Here is a 9,762-nt window from a genome sequence, read left to right as displayed (position 1 = left end):
TAAACAAGAACCGAATATAATTTTTGACAAATTTTATCCTATCTCGACTTGTATCCTAGCTATCAACATGGCCTCATCGTTTTACTCCAAATAATCATTAGGGAAAATCTGCAAAACCAACATGTCGGCTTGTGACACATTTTACCACTGAACTTTTTTTGTAACACGAAAATCCCAAAGCTATCTTAACTTGTGATAAATTTACCCCATAATATTTTGACCCATGGACATTTTCGTCTTTTCCTTTGACCCATGCCGTGAGGCTGCCCTCGCCGGCGTCGGGCGAGTCACCACGCCGGCGTCGGGCAAGGGTCACCACGCTGGGCGGGCAAGAGGCGACCCTCGCCGGCGTTGGGCAAGGCGCCTCGCTCGCCCGGGCGAGGCGACCCTCGCCAAATCCGTGGGGCGGCCCTCCCCAACCCACCGCCCAGGGGCGCCTCGCCGGCTTCCCTCGCCGGAGAAGAAGAAAAAAAAAGGAAAAAAAAAAAAACGAGAAAAAGGAAAAGACGAAAATCTTTATGGGTCGAAGTATTATGGGGTAAATGTGTCGCAGTGGCGTAAATTTGAGATTTTTCGTGTCACAAAAAAAAATTCAGGGTAAATTTGTCACAAGTGGCATAGTTTGGGGGTTTTCCGTGTTACAAAAAAAAGTTTAGAGTAAATGTGTCACAAATGGCGTAGTTTATGATTTTTGTGGTATTTTCCCAAGTCATTATGACATCTTCTTTTCTCTTTGATAATAATCCTTTATCGAAAAAAAAAAAGGGAAAAGAAGAAAAAGGTTCAGTGCACCCAAGAGTAGCCCTCATCATGCCATCACTTATCAATCCAACGGCATTTCTCGGCCCATCATCGGATTGAGGGGTTCAGACGTGGGTCTGACTCCTAGAAGAAGAAGAGGAAAAGCAATCGACACGGCGTCGTCTCATTGTCAACGCCGCCACCCATTTTAACCGAATTCCACGCTCCCGCTGCCGGAGACCAGCAAGGAACCCACGACCCACCCACCCATCTCGGATGGATCGGCGGAGGACGGAGAGCCCCGTCTACTCCCGGCAGTGGAGCGGCGGCTCCAGCAGCACCGGCTCCTCCTCCCCGCCATGTCCCCGGCGCATCCCCACTCCCGCTTCCCCCACTCTCACTCCACCATCAAGCGCACCCAGAACGTCGCCGCCAAGGCCGCTGCCCAGCGCCTCGCCCAGGTCATGGCCTCTCAATCCGTCTCCGGCGGCGATGACGACGACGACGACGACGACGACGAGGACCTCGGCATTCGGTTCAGAGCTCCCCCGCCTCCTGCTCCCTACTCCAGCAACAACAACAACGCCGCCGCCTCCTTCCCTGCGATTTCCGTCGCCAGGCCTAATAGATCTCCTTCCCCTGCGGTATGTATTTCCCCTCCGATTCCGCCCGTCTGCATCCATCCAGTCCCTGCTTCCTCGCGTCAGTTGATCTGCCTCTCTTCCGTTCCGATTGCTCGGCGAGCTTCGGAGGCGCTGATCACATTTTTCTTTTTCTGTCCTACTTAGTTAGGTCGGAACTTTGTAGATCATGCCACCTCAGTCAGGTCCACTTCAGCTGGAAGACCGTCCATGTCTGTTCGTTCCACTCCGTTGGTGCCGCCTAGCAAACCGACCCTCAGGACTCCCGTTTCCATTCCTCCTATCGAACCCCCTACCAGAAATAGCAGAGGGGCAGAAGGTAAAGCAAATCCTTCGTATCTTACAGACTCGGATCTCTTGAGGTAATCCAGCTCACAGTAGCTTCTCTTAATCGTGCTGTTTAAACGTGTCCTGCGCTGCGTTGTCGCTTTGTTGAAGTTATATGCAAAAGGCTCCTCCACATCTGCCATTTGCATTTGTTGTTTAGTCCTATTTGGGCTTTTGGTTCCAAAAGAATGCTATGTTATATTCATGGACTTCTTGTACTTGAAAACATTGCTGTAGTAACCTTGCACGCCCTTAATTGTGATAAGAAATCGTTATCCTAGGAATTGCTGCTTCGACCATCTTGTGCGTGTAGTCAAAACCCACAATGTTTGCCTCTACATGATATACCTTGCTGGAATCTGCTGTCCGACCCACAATGCACGAGATGACATCACGAGGAAGAATGGATTTCCTTATATTCATCAATGGCCAAATGTGTGTAGCTTATAATCTTAACATCAACCCTCACCGCGGGAACCAGAGGTCCTCTGTCTAGATCTTTCTTCAAAGTGAGACGTCAGGGTACCTAATGATGTCCTGAAACCATAAAGAAGTAACATTATGTATTGCTTACCACTATAGATGAACTGTTCGAGAGTCTCTATGAATTACTGCATAACTGTTTCCTCTTAATGTGCTTTCTGGTGTCTTTTACGGCATTGTGGTTACAGCAGTTTTGAGGTTCATCCGTTTGATTACAAAATCTCTGGAGGATGATCAATTTCTTGTTAAATTTTACCATTTCAAAAAGGGGTTATGGTGGTGAAATTCATCTTGTTGTTTTAAATGAGCAATTATTTTCTATCACCGAATGAAAGCTAATTTGCAAAGAAGTCATCTATGACCATGTATTGCCAGTTCTTTCACCTCAAGAACTAGGGTCTGGCTTGGTGGTACAACCCAATAGGACTTGGATTCATTCCTATCGCACTCCCCCTATGCATGCATACAAAGAGTTCTCTCCCCTGCAAATATCTCGTCCCGTGCCATATTAAACAAAGTTCTCTCAGCTGCATGTCTCTCTCTAAGTCAAATTAGGAGGAGTCAATTCTGAACCACTTCCTGCTCTGCATACATTTTCCCAGGGCATTGTCGATGTTGTAGAAATTTTTTCAGATAAATGTGATCCTCAATAAGTTGCCGTGTCAATAAAGCCAGTTATTCTGCAGCTAGCTAAAAGCATGTTACCATTGATTGTATTGGTTTGGTTATATGAGTTTTGTTTTTGTTTTTGCTTTGGACTATGATTGCAGGTTTGCTTCTGATGTGGGACAAAAGAACTTAAAGGACACGGGAGATCAGCATGAAGCTTCTGCTCTTGAGATGAAGTACATCATCTCCATCAATTTCTGTCTTTTTATGGATCAACTGCATTTTAGAAGTTATGAGATGATCTGCTTAAAGCTGATACATACTACTTTCTTTTACAGCTCGATATATTACAAGAAGAAAATGAAATGATAGTCGACAAGGTTTTCTCTTAATCAAAATAAAATTAACCTTTTCACACTATTTCATATTTTTATTTTCATATCGAGGCTCTCTGCTGCTTGCAGCTACGGGCGTGCTGAAGAGACGTGAGGAAGCAGAGGCCAGAGCTAGGGAACTTGAGAAACAGGTTGCCAATGATTCTTCTTTCTTGTTTCATAGTAATTTGGTGGTTTACATGGTGAGATCATTACATCGTATCCTGCTGCCACTAAGTGCAAGTCCAAACCAACCTTATGTGAGTTTAGTAGAGTGACACACTGTCGTCAACTCTACGTAGGGAGATTAGACTTGGTGTCTATAATTGCTGAAATTATGGGTTTGCCTACAACCTTTTGGATTGACTAGAGCTATCTAGATAACATCTATAGCATTTCTTCTTCCTGGTTATGGTTGATCTGTTCATTCGTTGTTATGGGGAAATGGGAAGGTAGAAGGAGAGACTCTTCCCAAAATGGCGTTCTTAAAATCAGACAGGAGTGGCTGGTTCTGCCAGTTGAATCTGTCCCCTGTGCAGTCATAAAAACCAGTTTGGTAAAAAATTTCGGACTGAACTGTTTTGACCAAAGGTTGAATCCGTGAACCTGAAGCTTGGGCTAACTATACAAACTTTTTCTCAAAATAATTGGGGCTGGACCTGGACCAGTCAAGCTCCAGCCCTTTTGGTCTAGTAGTAGCAGTCTCAAGCAAAAATCAGAACTTGAAGCAATATGATTGTCAAACCCATGACCTTGCATGGAATCAGAATGGGACTTGGGATTTGTCATGACAACTATTATGGTCATTACATGAATTGAACATGTGATGTGAGCTAGCATTGACCCGGCTGTACAATTGGACTAAGCCGTTGAAGCGTGACCTGGACACTAAGCTGGTTGTTTGACATGTCCAGTTTTGAAAACATTGCCCCAGCACATGCGTAAGTGTATTTAAATGCCTTTGTAAAATGTGACTGGTGTGGAGTCTAAAGTGGTGAGTACTATTACTCACAAAATGGTGGCAAGTAGGACTGAAATAGAGGAACATAGCAGTAAGCTCTTTTCCTTTCTGTAGGTTCAATATATTAATTGGTAAGAATTAGATAGGTCAAACTTCAGATAGATGGCTTGGAGATCTTGAACAAAAACCAGCTATGCAATTTTGGCAGGCATCAAGTAGCTCTCTCCTACTCTGTCATGTGATCGGTTCGAACAGTAGCTGGTCGTTCACTGGGGCAGAGATCTGTTGTTGTAGCATCCTATGGTTGCTTTGGTGAATGCGCTGATAATTATTTTTTCGAGTATGTATAGTTAATGAAATAAATCCACATTCTCAGGTTGCTGCCTTGGGTGAAGGTGTATCCCTTGAAGCTAAACTGTTGAGCAGGTATATTTTGCTCTCTTGGCTGTGTTGTTTTTGAGACACATAAGCTTCTTTTTACTGTTTTTAATTTGATTGTAGGAAAGAAGCAGCATTACGACAAAGAGAGGTAAGTGTTGAATATTCCAGTTCTGGGACAAACAGATCTGTTGTGCAATGTTATACCACAATCCCCCCTCTCTACAATTTTACAGGCTGCACTCAAGGCTGCAAAGCAGACAAAGGACGGAAGAGATGAGGATATTGCATCCCTTCGTTCAGAAATAGAGAGCAAAAATCTCTGAGCTCTGATGGTTATAAAGTTTTTATTTTGTAAGTTTTGATTGGTTTTAAAATTGAAATTAGTGTTAAAATGTTCATCTATGTAGAGCTTAAAAGATGAGGCAGTAGCATCTGTCGAACAACTCCGAGAAGCAGAATCTGAGGCCAAGGCTTTCGTTCAATGACTCACAGGATGGTTTTGACTCAAGAAGAGATGGTATGTTCTGCAAAGTAGTCTGCTAGATGAATGATCAAATGTTTGTACCTGATCAATTGTCTATTTCTCTCAGGAGGAAGTTGTTTTGAAAAGGTGTTGGCTAGCTCGATATTGGGGTCTAGCAGTGCAGCATGGTAATCATTTAGAGTTCCATAATTCTCCTTCCAAAAAAATTTTCACATACATTCCAGAATCTGAATGAGTTTCTTGGTTGCGTGAAGTGAATACATCACCAGGCAGCTCAAATGTATACATTGAATTGTTTTCCAGCTCTACTGCTTAGCCATATCCTTTTATGAAGCCACCCTTGATTATGGTTAATAGTGTTCTGGTATATTGATATGGTTGAGGAGCGATAAGATATCTGTCAGGGAGAGTTTATGTCATTGTTCAATGTTCAATAAGGAAGTGGGCAGAGATCTTATAGTAGAATCTCTATATGCACCTTAAAGTTTTTTGTTAGTCTTCATATGAGGCTTGATTTAACAGTATACTCAGCTGTAGTAATATTGCTACTGCCCTGGTTCCGTACTGTTGACATGATCGTTTGTTAGTGAGGAAGAATAATGGCCAATACTATAAGAACTCTTTAATAAAATGTTCTTCGTACCAATGCCGTCGTTAGAGCACAAGCTACTGTCAATTAGTTTCCCATGAGAGACTGATATGTTCTACTTAATTCAAAAATTTTAATCTAGATATTCTTTTATCCTTCTTTGTCATCTTCTTTTGAATGAACAACACTACATTCGGGCCCTTTTTCTCTTGGTTTATGCTTTCCCAGGTGTTTGTGCTGATATTGCACCATCAAAGCATGAGCATTGGTCATCTTTTGCCCCTCTTCCATTTGAAGTCGTCATTTCTGCAGGACAAAAGGCTAAGGAGTCTTGGAATGAAAGTTCGTCTTATTTTTTTTTTAATTAGTCTATCTGGAGGTTTTAGTTGTTTCCTAGTCGTTATTTTTTTTGTTCTGATGCCATTGAACAGGAGGCAGCGATCAAGAAAGGAGTAAGCATGTTCGAGATTTGAGTGATCTAACTGGAGAAGGGAATATTGAGAGCATGCTTTCTGTTGAAATGGCTTTGCGTGAACTTGCTTCTTTAAAGGTAACCCTCTAGTTTTTCAAATTATGGCTTTGTTAACTTTCTATTTATTTACATAGAGTTCTCTTGTTTCCTTCTATTAAGTTTCTGGACGCTTTCCTTGTTACAATGGATATGGATGATCTACTGCTTCATAACTTGTTTGGACAGAGTTTTGTCAAAAACGGATCACGTAGATGACTATTACTTTTTCGTGGTGGTGGAGTCTATTGATCTAAGTTAGAGGAATTTTAATAATTGCTTATATATTTTGAATGGATGTCTCAAGGTTGAGGATGCAGTCGTTCTTGCACTGGCGCGACACAGACGACCCAATTTGGTTCGTTCAGGTATGTTGGATGAGCAATCTTCTATGTACTTCATTACTTGTTTGCATTTTTGAGCTTCCTACTTTATTTGGTCCTTTTTGGTTAATCTTCTCTTCTCAGATTAGTGGGATGACATGTGGTATCTTGCGATTTTCAGATTCAAAATCTAATGTTGATCCCAAGTTTGTTGAGGCTTATGGTAAGGAGGATATTGTCCTCTTTCAGTACTCACCAATTCATCATTCACTATCATATGTTGTCTGATGATGAAATTTGAAGAATACTACCATCATGTATTATGTAGTGCTGGTGCCTTATGTGCTCCAACAGACATCCCGATCACATATGTTTTTGGTTTTCTTTACTATTTGAAGATAGAGTCTTGAGATACTAACACGTCCAGCTTTTTGGTTTTCTTTCATTTGATGTGTAAATAAGACACGATGAACTGGAAAGTTTTGAGGATTTATCATTTAAGACCTTATTTTAAATACTCTCGTCATTTTTCCTACATCATTAAAAGCCTCTCTACTCTTGCACTAATAGGTGCATTTCTGTTCAATAACCCTAGTTCATCTGAGCTGTTTCCTAGTGGCTTTGTGGCTCAGTGCGCCTTGTCAAATTGATTTTAGATGACCTTGCAAAGGAAAACAGATAATCTGCATCTGTAGATGTGCATGGATCTACGTTGATTTGTCAGTGCTTGATGAGTAATTTTTATCCTCTTTTGCAGAACTAAGCGAGGAAGAGGCTGAGGATGTTCTTTTCAAAGAAGTACGCTATTTTCTTTTACCTTCTTTCTACTTGATTAACCATTGTTTTGGCTTTCTGATTTACTTCTTATCCGTTTGTTTTCCCTCCCTTTCTGGATCTTTGTTATAGTGGGAAGAATGGGAAGGTTCTATTATAATTTATAGCAAACTTCGTTCATGAAATAATAAAGGCAGATATCGTCTCAAGAAGCTGTAAATACCTAGGAAGCACGGACACTCTCCGGGGGGCCTCCGTGTCGTGTCGGACATGTGTCGGACACCAACACTCGTCTGACACTCTTTTATTTATTATTTATTTATTTGTGGATTTGAATCAAATTAATTTGATTGAAATAATAATAAAAATGATAATTTATCATGTATATATAAAAATATACACGTAATATACAACATGTCCCAATGTGTCAAAATGCTCATTTTTGAGAAATGACGTGTCGGCGAGTTGTGTCATGTCATGTCGCGTGTCGCGTGTCGGTGTCGGTACTACTTAGGTAAATACAATATCAGCAAGAATTCAGTAAATCCTGTCTTACAAATTTACATTGACATGCAGGCTTGGCTTACATACTTTTGGAGAAGAGCATTGACACATTGTGTTGAGGAGGATATTGCAGAAGAAAGGCTTCAGTTTTGGATCGGCCGTAGTGGGCAGTCAGCAACCTCACATGATGCTGTGGATGGTAAATTGTTCTCTCTCTCTCTCTCTCTCTCTCTCTCTCTCTCTCCACATGCGAGTACACTTGGGTGCGCGTTGAATCCATTGAAGATTCTTTGATAGTTATGGAGAAGATTCATGTGATTGGATCTTGTTCACTTAATGTGATCGGTTTTTAAGTGATTACCTATATCTGATTCAGCACAGATGATATTAGCCTTTCTTGTGAATGTATTTCCTGCCAATGTCATCGCAAGACCTCCATTGGGTGTTGCACTACGTTGAATATCAGCACACTTACAATAATGTTGTGCTTAAACACAGTCTCGCTGTTTGACAGCATGTGATCACATGCGGTAGATTTAAATTTAATCTAATGGCAATATACAGAGGTGATATGGATGTGATATTGCACCATGTTTTTAAGGTGATATATAGTATTGGCACTTACTAGTTCTCATCAAAAGTTTTAATCTACTAGATCATAGCTTTCAACGATATAAATTTGAAATATTTAATACTTATGGGGGAGAAATTCACCTATGTAGTATGGAATAATTAACTATGTTAAGTCAAAATAGCATGAAGTATAGTGCAACAATTTTCTAATCTCTTACTGTACATTTCTTGATATACTATGGAATATACTGTACATTTGTTAGCTCATGATATGCTTCTGCGGGCAATATCTTATGATAAAGTATGCACATTTCTTGTCTAGGAAAAAAAGGGAAAAAAAGTAGGCACTGCAACAGTGTTTCGTCTCTTCATGTAATTGATGGATTTAGGTTTGAATTCTACTGAAATGTATTAGCATTTGGACATTGACCCGTGGGGGATCCTTGAGAGATTTCTTGCGTGGTAGCATAAGAAAGAACTTTTCGAGTCTGGAGATGAAAAGGATAGTGTATGAGAGGCATTCGTAGGAAATATACCGAATTGTAGAGTTTAGAAAGAACTTTCCGAGACTGGTGTTGCAATCATCAGCAATGTGAAAGTTAAATTTTTTCCTTCTTGTTACGAGACAGTTGAACGGGGACTGTTGGAGCTTAGAAAACTGGGCATAGAGCAGCAACTTTGGGAAGCTTCTCGCAAAGAAATTGACAATCCCTCTTCCCTATCAGCAGGCAACCACAACCAGGAACAGACTCAGAGATCTCTCATGAGTAATGTAATGAGTTCTCATGACCCATTTGTCAATTAGTTTTCATTTGTTGTTGATTTATAGTTCTTTCGAGTTCAGCTTTCTTTTGTTTATATTGATTCGCCACATGAAGTGCCATTCTTGTGTATCTGCAAGATATTCGAGATTTTGTAGTATCAAGAGCTGTGAAAACTGTACAATACCGAAAGAAAATTCATTGTAAGATGTCAAAGCTTTCTTTGATGGCTGTTGGGTTCTGTATCGATGTGATATAAATGAAAGTATTTTGTCCCTCATTATTGCATATAAGTTGAACTTGTAAAAGCGAAGAGCTTGAGGAGGGTCTTCCTAGATCTCATGGTCAGACAAGATTTGCCTGTGGTAGTTAGTGCGCATTGGCAGTACTCTCTGCTTTTCTCACTTGCAGAGGGAGCTTGGCTTCAGTGATCTGGCCTGGATATAGAGAATTGCAGGGTTGTTCTATCTTTTAAGTCACAATTTAGACTGAGCTGCTGCTGGTAATTGACCCGCCCCGGTAATAGTCATCATCCTGTCTGTTGTCTTGAGGCATGAAAGACTGATTGAATTTAACTTTCTGAATTACGGCAGGGTGACCCGCTGTTTAAGAATCAACTTCTGTGAGAAGGTTATATCTCTTGTAGTGTCGCTATTACAACATGTGAAGACTCACAATGTAACAGCAACATGAAATGGAGGAAAAGTAGCAATCTATGTTATGTTGGTT

At 41.0% G+C, this 9,762-nt stretch overlaps 1 pseudogene; it reads left to right on the top strand.

Annotated features, from left to right (window-relative positions):
- The first annotated feature begins 1,002 nt into the window (after positions 1-1,002).
- On the top strand, positions 1,003-9,276 carry LOC130137300 (coiled-coil domain-containing protein SCD2-like; annotated as a pseudogene).
- Positions 9,277-9,762: the final 486 nt, after the last annotated feature.

The sequence above is a fragment of the Syzygium oleosum genome, unplaced genomic scaffold (assembly GCF_021117445.2).
Source record: "Syzygium oleosum isolate NSW1041296 unplaced genomic scaffold, Sole_v2.1 Sole_v2.72, whole genome shotgun sequence".
Lineage (NCBI taxonomy): Eukaryota > Viridiplantae > Streptophyta > Magnoliopsida > Myrtales > Myrtaceae > Syzygium > Syzygium oleosum.
The sequence above is the reverse complement of the archived record's forward strand: the minus strand, read 5'-3'. Positions and strand labels throughout refer to the sequence as shown.